The sequence below is a fragment of the Carlito syrichta genome, unplaced genomic scaffold, assembly GCF_000164805.1.
Source record: "Carlito syrichta isolate Samal-C Ts95f unplaced genomic scaffold, Tarsius_syrichta-2.0.1 Scaffold308054, whole genome shotgun sequence".
Taxonomy (NCBI): domain Eukaryota; kingdom Metazoa; phylum Chordata; class Mammalia; order Primates; family Tarsiidae; genus Carlito; species Carlito syrichta.
Genome location: NW_007252150.1, coordinates 87,662 through 94,820, shown reverse-complemented (window position 1 = coordinate 94,820; position 7,159 = coordinate 87,662). Strand labels below are relative to the sequence as shown.

Sequence of the window (7,159 nt, the reverse complement as noted above, 5' to 3'; positions counted from 1 at the left end):
AGTCTGGGCAACAGAGTGAAACTCCAACTCAAAAAAAAAAAATTTACTGTTTTTTAATTTCCTCTAATAATAATGATGCCTTCCTTAACAATTAAAACATAAACTAGTTTACTCATTTATAATTTGTAAATTAAGTATATAATTGCAACTGCTGTGTTTGGAATTATTTGATGTCTTCTTCTTCTTTTTCTTCTTCTTTTTTTTTTGAGTCAGGGTCTCACTCTGTTGCCCAGGTTGGAGCACAGTGGTATGATCACAGTTTACCAAAGCCTCCAACTCTTCAGCTTAATGTATCCTCCTGCCTCAGTCTCCTGAGGGTCTAGAGACACTATTGGGCACATGCCTGCCCAGCTATTTTTTAAAAACTATTTGTAGAGATACACTCTTACTATGCTGCCCAGGCTGGTCTTGAACTTCTGCGCTTAAGCATTCCTCCTTCTTCCTCCTCTCAAAATGATGGGATTATAGGCATGCACACCATGCCCAGCTAATGATACCTTTATTTATTTATTTATTTTTGAGTTGGAGTCTCAATCTGTTGCCCAGGCTGGAGTGCAGTGGCACACTCACGGTCACCCCAGCGTTGACCTGCTAGGCTCTGGCAATCCTTCTGCCTCAGCCTTCCAAGTATCTGGAACTACAGGTGCGTGCTACCACGCCCGCCTAATTTTTTTATTTATTGTAGAGATGAGGTCTTGCCAAGTTGCCCAGGCTGGTCTCAAACCTGTGGGCTCAGGCAATCCATTTGCCTCAGCCTCCCAAAGTGCTGGGATGACAGGCCAAGCTACCAAGTCTGGCCTAATGATACCATTTAAAATAAAGACCATAAACTGGCTAGGGGATTTACAGAATTGATTATAAATATGGAATAGTAGACATTTGACAAGGGGAAAGGAGTCTTATATACTCACACGAGTTCAAGAAATCATTATTTTAAGGTTTGTCTCTTTCTCTTTTTTTTTTTGAGTTGGAGTCTCACTCTGTCGCCCAGACTGGAGTGCGGTGGCCACTCCTGGCCACCACAACCTCGCCTGCTGGGCTCCGGCGATCCTTCCGCCTCAGCCTTCCAAGTAGCTGGAATTACAGGCATGCGCTACCACGCCCGGCTGATTTTGTCTCTTTCTCAATGCCACTGTTGTCATTGCATCTGTTATGATTCTGACCAGCTGGGCAAAGGGAGCCTTCTGGGCTCATGAGGCAGAGATGACACAGCTTCTTTTCTAGGACTGCAAGCTTACCATAAATTCCAGGTAGAGGGACGGACACTTCCTGCATGTGTACCTGTGATGGGCAGAGACAGGGCCTTGACTAGACATCTGTAGTTGTAACAAATAATTACTCTTTGTTTGGGTTATTGATTGCTGTCTAATGAACCACTACACAATGGAGTAGCTTACAACAATCATTTTATTTTGCTCCCAACTTTGTGGATCAGGAATGCCCAAAAACCTTGACTGGAAAGTTAATTTATGATCCTCATGGCATCAGATGAGGTCGCTAGGGATGGAGGATGCACATTCGAGATGGTTTATCCACTCACAGGGAGTGTGTGTCAGAAGTGAAAGGCCAGACCAGTTAGGGCCATACCTGGAACTGACATAGCATCCCTTCTGCCATATTCCGTTGGTAAAAGCAATCACAGGCCTGCCAGGATTCAAGGTGGTGGAGAATTAGATTCCAGTTCTGGGTGGATGGTCAGCAGGCCACATTGCAGAAGGGTTTGTAGAGGGGACACGCTGTTGGGGCCATCTGTGGGGCACACGGTCTGCTGCACTGAAGATTGTTTAAGTTCTGTGTTCTGTGACTCAATTTCCAATTGATTCTGACTGTATTGGGCAGGAACTGCCATTTTTAGCAAACACGCAGAAGTGATTCTGATGCAGGGAGTCTAGCATCAATAGCAGTGATTTCAGAAATGAGTGGAAAGAAAACACTGACATTTCTATTTCTAGAATTTCTATGTAACAGCAATGTAAAATTTACAGCAATGTAAAATATCTTAATATGCAAGAAGACGCTGGTGTCTCACTTGCTCAATATGTCAAGGTCTGACACACGCCAGAGTCACTTTCTGAGGTGTCCTGAGGGAATCATGGGCACACAGGGAAGGGTTTTGATTTACAGGAGCCAGTAAAATAGATTTTGCATTATGTTATTTAAACTGCTAGGATGGTTATAATGTTTTGTGATAAGGTGGGAGAGAGGCATTACTTTGTGTTCCACAGAGATGTTCTCTAGGTATCTAGTGGCAACATATTTAAAGAGCTGTCATTAATGTAATATATTAAAGATGTGCCAAATTTAATATATGGGTATGTATATATATATATATATATATATATATATATACATATATGAATGTATGCATATATCTAGCTTTATCATCTATGCCTCTATCCTTTTTATAAGAGATAAGCAGTCCAAATTTGTTGAATTTCCTGTGATCTTTAATAGTATGATAAGTAATGGGTACTTGTGAAAAATAATATAATCATTTTATTTTACAATTAGTAAGACATTAACTGCTTTTCAGAAGAAATATATACAATGGAAAAGTCATTTTTTGATCAGATACTGTAAAAGGTGTCTGTCCTTATATGTATTGGTTGTTGAAAATGACACTTAGGTGTTACTATAATAGCAATCTTATCTATATTTTAGATTTAAAATCTAGAAAATTAATTTTCAAATGTTTTATAAATACTTTGAACTTGGTATTAAAAAGAGAAGACTCCCCCAAAAAGAGGATTTCAGTGTATTTTAAGCACATTTTTTAATACTTTTTGCTAAATCTTCAAACACAAGATTTTGACACTATTAAATATGGAAATATGCTAGGCAAATTTCAACAAAAAAATCATCTAATTGGCATATATGAGTGAAAAAGAAGTATGTCAAGATTTAGTGAGAACAGCCAACAATACTATTGGATATCTGTTTGAGGTGTCTACTTTACTTATAGCAGTTTTTAAACTGAAAATCAAGATAAACTGAAAGTGGAAACAGACTTATTAAACAGAATTTTAATAAGTATCACTAGATCATAAATTCTTAACCTAAGGTATAGACTTTTGTTAAATTAGAATATAAAATAACATTTGTTTTGCAATATAGTAGGTTTGCCTCAAAGCTTATACCTCCTGTTTCAGTTTTCCTGGAAGCATCCATATTTTTTTAAAAATTATGTTTACATAATACTTGTATATATTCTGGGGGTATACATGATATTTTGATACAAACACACAATGTGTAATGATCAAATCTGGGTAAATGGGATATTATCACCTAAAATGTTTCTCATTTTTTATGCTAGAAACATTCCAATCTGCTCATCTAGTTACTTTGAAATACACAATAAATTATTGTTAAGACAGTCTTTCTTTTGCTTCCCATGAAGCAGCCCCCAGCAGAGCACTTGGGTCAAGATTCATTACAGGAGATCACCTCAAAGGGTTGAGAAGGGCTTTTCACTTTCCTGAGAGTGTGCTCTTCATCTTGTGTTTCTGAGATCAGTCCTTGAAGATTCAAAAGGCACCAATGCTCATCCGTGGAAGAATGATTGGCAGAGACATTGATCAGGCATCCGGAAACAGCTGATGTGAAAACCTGAGAGCTGGTGTTTAAGTTTGGGCTTAGAGATGAGCCAGTCTTGGCTGATTGTGAGTCTTCTGATTGAGAGCTTTAACAGGGCAACTATGTTTTGCATTAAATGATGTGCTTAATTTAGATATTAGTATATTGCGAGACTAAAGAATTTCTTGTTTATCCCATGTTTCTTTGAGGAGGAAGAGCTCTAGGCATTTTTCTCTTTCCATGCTGTCTCACAGAGACCACTGTCTTGGTTGGTTCACAGCTTAGTGAATGAAACTTGAGATTGCCTCCAGAACAAGGAAGGGAAGAGATTTATGGAGAATTCTAAGATGGTTGGCAGAATCCTACAGGGCACCATGGAGTTAGGTCAGTTGCATCATAAAATAGAAGCATTTTATGGGCAAGAACACTTTCTAACAAGAAATGTTAGAAATCCTTTCTAGAATAGAAGACATCCTAGACAGCAGTTGGAAGGGAAAAGAGACTGTGGAATGATGTGTAAATGCTTCTAATTAAAGGGAGGGGACTTGAAAAGTGTTGGAGGCATGAGGAATGTGGCACACAACTACAGATGTTTCTTCTTCCCTTCCTCTCCTTTGGTGCTATTATTAGAATAGGAGGATGTGAGGGTTTTCTTGCTGGGTCCTCTGCACCAGACTGGCAGAGTTTATCTGGCTGGCTAAGGGGGTGCCCCTTCCTGTGCTCTCATCACATTTCCTTAAGCAGGGTCCTGGCTGTGAGGATGGATTCTTTCCTCCCGCAGTACGAGAATAGAAGTATAATTGAAGCAATGTGTGGTACATTGGCTCAAGAAGAGCTATTTATTAACGCTTATCCTTTTTGTGCTGGTAGGTTTCTTCCAGTTGAAAACTGCAAGAACAAATAAGAAGGCTGTTTCTCATTTTACACAAAAGCATCCGGGGTCTGCACTCGCCTGTGATCGGGGAGTCTGCTTCATTTGTGATTTCCTCCAAATTATACCCCAAGAAAGAATTCTTGAGTTAAAAAATAAGGGAAAAAATGCCATCACTAGTGATTGTTAAAAATAATTGATAAAATATGTCGAATTTGAATCAGCTCAACCCACTATTTAAAAAAAGGAATGGAAGTCATTACCGACTCAACTTTCCTTGGTCGCTAGCTCATTGTTAGCTCCCCAATGGTCGCCTTCTCAGCATAATTCATTCAGGATGTGTCTATGTTGATACTTTTCAGGCAAGCAAATCTGGATTTGAGTCTACATTATGAAAATTAAGGTCTTTTGCTTCCTCCTTGTCACTATTGGTTTCTTTCAGAATTCTATATTAGCTACTGTTTTATAGTTTAATGAAAATCACTACTGTGCTAGATATTCATTATGATGTGCTTTCATTTGGAATTGGAGTATTCAATCAAGAGAATAAACTTGGCACAGACAACATCTATCTAACAATTATCTACCTATCTATCTATTTATCTATCTATCTATCTATCTATCTATCTATCTATCTATCTATCTATCTTTAGTAAAACTACAGATCATGAACATTGAGGTGAATAGTAATTAAGTCCAGGTACTGCAGGTTCTGTGTAACGTCCTGTGACCATGAAAACAAGGTGACGAGCCGGGCTCGGTGGCTCAGCCTGTAATCCCGCGCCTTTGGGAGGCTGAGGTGAGTGGATTGCCTGAACCTGCGGGTTCGAGACCCGCCTGGGCAGCGAGACCTCATCTCTACAATAAATCAAAAAATCAGCTGGACTTGGTAGCGCATGCTTGTAATTCTGGCTACTCGGAAGGCTGAGGCGGAAGGATCGCTGGAGCCCAGCAGGTGAGGCTGTGGTGGCCGGGAGCGGCCACTGCACTCCAGTCTAGGTGACAGAGTGAGACTTCAACTCAAAAAAAAAAAAAAGAAAGAAAACAAGGTGACGTTTGAGCTCCATTTGAGACTACTAACAGGCAGCCGGGAAACAATTTGGTAATGGTCATTGAACAGAGGGGGACATGCCTATTTTTGCACATATTCATTCTATCAACACTGAGCATGTCCAGGGCAGTGCATAAAACTTGCTAACTTCCCTGTGTTGGAGGATTTGATTAAAGATAAATAGACAGAGACAAGGTGACAAAGTTTCTCCTTTGCCTAGGCAAAAAATATGGTGGACAATTCTAGGATGGTCCCAGGCATCTACCCCTTGGTGAACCTGCCCTGTATGATACCCTTTCCCTAAGAGAGTGCAGGACAATGACTAAGTTACCTTATATGGTAAGGGTAAGGGGACTTTGCAAATATAATTAAGAACCTTAATCTCATGCCTTTGGGAAGCTGAGGTGAGTGGATTGCCTGAGCCTGCAGGTTCGAGACTCGCCTGGGCAGTGAGACCTCATCTCTACAATAAATCAAAAAAATCAGCTGGGCATGGTAGCGCATGCCTGTAGTTCCGGCTACTCGGAAGGCTGAGGCAGAAGGATCGCTGGAGCACAGCAGGTCGAGGCTGTGGTGGCCGGGAGCGGCCACTGCACTCCAGTCTGGGTGACAGAGTGAGACTCCTACTCAAGAAAAAGAACCCTCATCAGTTGAGTATAGGTTCATCAAAAGGGAAATTACTCTGGGTGGATTTGACCTAACCAAGTGAGTCTTTGAAAAAGCTGTGGTGGGTGCTCTCCTACTGACCTAGAGGAAGCAAATTTCATGTTGTGGAGAGGACTAGGTGTCACGGTATGATGAATGACCTCAGACAGCTAAATGACTCAGTCTTATAATCACAAAGACCTGAATTTTTCTAACATCCAATAAATTCAGAAGAATATCTCAAACCTGAAAAGAATTCTCAGTCCCAAACCAGAGAGAGCCTGAACAGATGCTCAGTTAAATCATGACTGGACTCCTAATCTCTGATTGTGAGGTAATAAGTATTGCTTTAAGGTTCTAAGGTTATGGCACTTTGTCGGACAGTAATAGAAAACTAAAACGAGGACTGAATTAGTTTCATATTGCTGCTGTAACAAATTATCTTATACTAGGTGGCTTAAAATAATGCAAATGGGCTGGGTGCAGTGGGTCAAGCCTGTGATCCCAGCACTTTGGGAAGCCGAAGTGAGAGGATTGCCTGAGACCACAGGTTCTAGAATAGCCCGGGCAACATGGCAAGACCTCATCTCTACAATAAATCAAAAAATTAGCCAGGTGTGGTAGCATGTGCCTGTGCTTCTTGCTACTTGGAAGATTGAGGCAGAAGGATCACCTGAGTCCAGCAGGTTGATGTTGGGGTGGCTGTGAGCTTGCCAGTGTACTCCAGCCTGGGTGATGGAGTGAGACTCCAACTCAAAAAAAAAAGTATTATCTTGCCAATTGGATGTCAGAAGTTCAAAACTGGTCTTGCAGTCCTCAAATCAAGGTGTTGACAGCTGGTTGCTTCTGGAAGCCCTTCTAGGGACAATCTGTTTCCAGCTTCTAGGAGTTACCTGCATTCCATAGCTCAGTCCATTAATAGCCTTAATTCTTTTTTATTATTTTTTATTTTTTTGATTTGGAGTCTCACTCTGTTGCCCAGACTGGAGTGCAGTGGCCGCTCCTGGCCACCGCAGCCT

General features: G+C 40.7%; 1 protein-coding gene across 1 annotated transcript in view; it reads left to right on the top strand.

Moving 5' to 3' along the window:
- The window catches only part of LOC103267212 (semaphorin-5A-like), a gene marked incomplete at its 3' end in the record, with an annotated part of 229,540 nt that overhangs the window by 141,188 nt on the left and 81,193 nt on the right, over positions 1 to 7,159 (top strand). The gene's annotated exons all lie outside the window — the stretch shown is intronic.